Source organism: Rhincodon typus, chromosome 15 (genome assembly GCF_021869965.1).
Source record: "Rhincodon typus isolate 14 chromosome 15, sRhiTyp1.1, whole genome shotgun sequence".
Classification (NCBI taxonomy): Eukaryota; Metazoa; Chordata; class Chondrichthyes; order Orectolobiformes; family Rhincodontidae; genus Rhincodon; species Rhincodon typus.
In genome coordinates this window covers 34,583,639-34,588,302 of record NC_063346.1, presented here as the reverse complement: position 1 = coordinate 34,588,302, position 4,664 = coordinate 34,583,639, and positions in this window count along the sequence as shown.

The following is a 4,664-nucleotide window of genomic DNA, read 5'->3' as shown; positions in this document are numbered from 1 at the left end:
CTTATTTTTATGGAATCATTGGGCAATGGCTGTGAATTTGGTTTGAATCAACATGCTACTCACCTGATCTTTTTAATTAGTGAGCTGTTGATGGGAAAATGACGTTTTAAAGTAAATCACTGGTGTGTTTTATATATGTATAAGTGCATACTAACAACTTGCGTGTATTAAGATCCCATGGCTTCAGACATTGAAAACAAAGAATGCCAAGTCATTGAAGCATTGACCAAGAGGTTGATTCAGAGAAAAGATGTTTGAAGGCAAGGGAGTTGGAGGGGTTGATGGAATAGAACCGGGGTGACAGTGCACTTGTTGCTAATAGAGTTCAGTGGGTCGGGTTACACAAGGGCTGAATCAGAAGAACCCAGATTTGGTATGGTTAGAGATGACTGCCATTAACAATTTAAATAATGTGAATTTAGTAAAATTACTTTGAGGCAGAAGCACATCTTATTTGCTTATTTCATTGTCTTCAGTATATATTTTGAACTTCAAAGTAGTGAAGCTAATGTTAGTGATATATGATTAGTTGTGCGCCTAAAGCTTTTCAGGATAAAAGTGTCAACTGTTGAGCCTTGTTTTAAAAAAAAAGAAAAACACTGCACAGGGGAAAAAGTTTGCAAAGTCAGTCCATAAAAAGTCTTTTGTCCATTTTTCTGCATGTAGTTTCCTCCTGGTCAGACAATGTAATTAGTATCAACTTCATGTTAAAAGCAAACTATTTTGCACAGTACTTATGGTATACTGATTAATTTTAAAGAATGTCTTGATGGTTGGGTGAAAATGGATTTTAGCATATAAAGAGCTGGTATCCAATATCTTGTAACAGGGGTTGAAGTCTTTCCTGACTGAATAAATAGAAATCAGAAATTGACATTGGCAAGCTTCAGAGTCATGTTCCATTTATCTTATTGTAATAAAAACCAGTTGAGTGTTTGAGGTTGTGTGCAAATTTGCACTATAGTAAAGAAATATATCACAGTTGACTGTTATTGGGATCAAACCTTTCAAAAAATATTAATCCCCAAGTATGTTGCAGGCTGAGGAGCTCAGCAGCCACAAGTGGAACATGATTCTACAGCTACTGAAATGTGGATTCCATATATTCATGAATATGCAGCATAGCTACATTCATTAATCTATAAACCTTATGTTGGTAAATTCCAAGTTATTTATAAATGAAATGTACTTTGAAAATGCTGTGACTTATTTCACAGTATATCATGTGACAACCTAGATCAGTGGGACTGTTTTAACTGCTGCTTGAAAGTACATAGGGAGAGTTGAGCAAGAGAGAAATTGTTGATACCTCTGGCATAGACCTGAGGTACAGACTGGAATTTAGAAGGGGAGAAATGGGAGGGTGAAAAGAAGTGGACATTTGTGGTTGGTTTGAGACCACCTGATTTGAATTGAACTGGAAGCGTGCACCCTACTTTGAATTGTTTTGTGCAAAAGTTTGAAATGTGCTTTCAGCAATTCATAGTTCTAAGCTTAATAAAAAATTATATTTCCTCATAGTAATATAGTAGAAATTGCTTAACAATATTTACAATATACTGCTGCCCATTTGATTTTGTATTTGTTTTGATGGGTATTTCTAATCACAGTTTGGTATTTGAGAAGCCTAACATTTTCCATCCTGTGACCATTACTACTTAGTGGAAATAGTTATGGCTAGCAATTTGAACTTCGTAGGAGGCCATGCGCATAAGATTGTGAGTTTAAGTTCCATTCCAGAGGTTTGAGCTTTGGTCAAACACGGGAGAATATTGCCAGGAACTGGAGGGTTTGAGTTATTGGGAGAGGCTGAATAGGCCAAGGCTTTATCCCCTGGAGCATTGGAGGCTGAGGGGTGATCTTAAAGAGATTTATAAAGTCATGAGGGCCTTGAATGGGGTGAATAGCCAAGATCTTTTTCCCAGGGTAAGAGTCCAAAACTAGAGGACATAGGTAAGGTGAGAAGAGATTGATTTGAAATGAACCTGAGGGGCAACTTTTTCCTTTAGAGGGTGGTGGGTATATGGAATGAACTGCCAGAGGAAGTGGAGGTGCGTACAATTAAAAGACATCCGGATAGGTGCATGAATAGGAACAGTTTACAGGGATATGGGCCAAATGCTGTCAGACTAAATGAGTTTAGGACATTTGGTTGGATGGACGAGTTGGACTGAAGGGTCTGTTTCTGTGCTGCATAACTCTTGTTTGTTTCTTCCTGCCTTTCAAAATGGAATCTCCCCAGCATTCAAGCTAATATTTGTCACTTCTTCAGAATTTGCTTTAATGATTTAGTTTCACCGACCTGAATCATACAAATTGGGAATAGGAGTAGGTTACTCAGCCCTTCAAGCCTGCACCACCAATAATGTTTTTGACAGGTCTGATTACTCCACATCCCAGCCTACATTAATAACCTTTCACCCCCTTGTTTATTAAGAATCTATCTACTCTGCCTTTTTAAAAAAAAATCATACACTCTGCTTCCACTTCCTTTCGAAGAAGAGTTCCAAAAGACTCAAGATGCTGAGGAAAGAAAAAAATCCGTGACCTGTAGTTCTGTGTTCCTGAATACAGGAAAAAGCCTTTTCCACATCCACCCTGTCAAAACCCCTCAGGATCTTGTTTCAGTGAGCTACCTCTCTAGTCTTTGAAACTCCATTGAATACAAGCCTCGCCTATACAACAACAAAAACAAAGTCGCTGGAAAAGCTCAGCAGGTGTGGCAGCATATGTGAAGGAAAAAACAGAATTATCATTTCAGATCAGTTGACCCTTATTCAACACCTAGCCTATACAACCTTTTCTCAGACAGCCCACCCATTCCAATACTTTTAAGTAAGCAGAGCAGTGCTGTGCACAACACACAAGATGTAGTTTTGCCATTGCCCTGTAGTACTGAATTGTAACCACCTTTGTCTGTGTTCAGTTTCTTGAAACAACATGCTTTTGGCTTTCCTAATTACTTGTAGAGTTTGCGTATAACTTTGTGATTCACGCACTAGGACACCAGTTCCCTCTGTAGTCTCTCCCCATTTAAATAATAGGCTTTTTTTCCTGTCAGAATTGATATTTTTCCATTTTTCCGTGATGTTCCTTTTGCGAGTTCTTTACCCATTCACCTTATCCCTTTATAGCCTCTTGTCCTATTCCAGAGTTACTTTTCTACCAAACCTTGTGTCATCCGCAAATGTAGGAACCGTACCTTCAGTCCCTACATCAAAGTTATTTATATAAATTGTAAAGGGTTGTACAAAAACCAGAAAATAGCCTATTTCTGCCTACAGTTTTCTTTCAGCTAATAGGCTGTGCTTGCTGGTACCCAGGAGGACATGCACTCTGAAATATCTCATTTTAACAAAATGACAATACCTAATAAAAATTTTAAGAGTATATTGGGTTAGAAAAAATGTGAAAACAGAACTCTTTAACAGTAGGCTTAATATTGTGCACATGCGTACTTGGAAATATTTGGCAGAATGCACAGTCAGCAATCACCATCGAAGCATTGGTGTTAGCGAACATATTGCAGCTAGTAATCTTTGACATCTTATCAAATGTCTTCTGGAAATCCAAGTACAGTACACCTGTTGTTTTTCTTTTATCCATAGCTTCTTAATTCCTCAAAGAACTCCAGCAACTTGGTTCAACAGTTGTCCTTTCACAAAACTATGTTGACTCTGACTACATTGAATGTTTTGAAGTACCCTGCTCTAATATCTTCCCTATACTAGCCTGTGTTTGTGTATTCCTAATCTAAAGGAACCCTGCCTGAATCTTGAAGAATTAAAATCCATGTATTAGCAATCTCTCTAGCCACCTCTTTTAAGACCCTAGGGTAAAGCCCATCAGGACCTGAGGACTTGTCAGCTTGTGGTGTCAACAGTTTGGTCAATATTAGCCCCCTGCTGATTATTATTTACTTCAGTTCCTTCCTCCCTCCTATTATCTGATTTACTGCTATTCCTGGGATTTTCCTGTATTCTGTTTAGTGAAGGCCAATGTAAAATAATGTTCAATTCATCTGCCACCTCCGCATTTTCCCTTGCTACTATCCTTGAGTGCATTGGTTCTACAGAAAATGAATCTGTCAATTTTTGCTTACAAACATCTATAGAATCTGTTCCTGTTTTTAGCTAACTTTCTTTCAAACTCAAGTTTTTTTTATCTTTTTAACTTTTTTGTATTCTGCCCAATCTTGTGATCTTTGTGCCAATGAAATTTTAAGTTGGTTTTATCTTTAACTATTTTAGTTAACCATGGATGGTGGGTCCTCTACTTGGATTTTTTTCCCCACCATGCAGTGTAACTATTGTGTATTCTGAAATATCCCCTTCAATATCTGCTGCTATGTCTTTAGAATAGAAATTTATTCTCTCAGGACTTTTACATGAAAAATACAGTGAAAGGTTTTAGAAGTTGCCCCGCCATGGTGCCTACATCAATGACAGAAGTCATACATTAAAAAAAAAATTAAGACAAAATTCATCACAGTTCAGTTAATGGCTTCTGGGTTCAGGGAATGCTGAATTAACTTATCCTTTAACTTGATTAGCTAGTCCTGTGATTATCACTGCTTTTGAGAAACTCCCATTACTAGTTCCTTTCATACTCCATCCATATGTGGGTACTGTTAGGCATGTACACAACTCCCACAAGTGACTTGT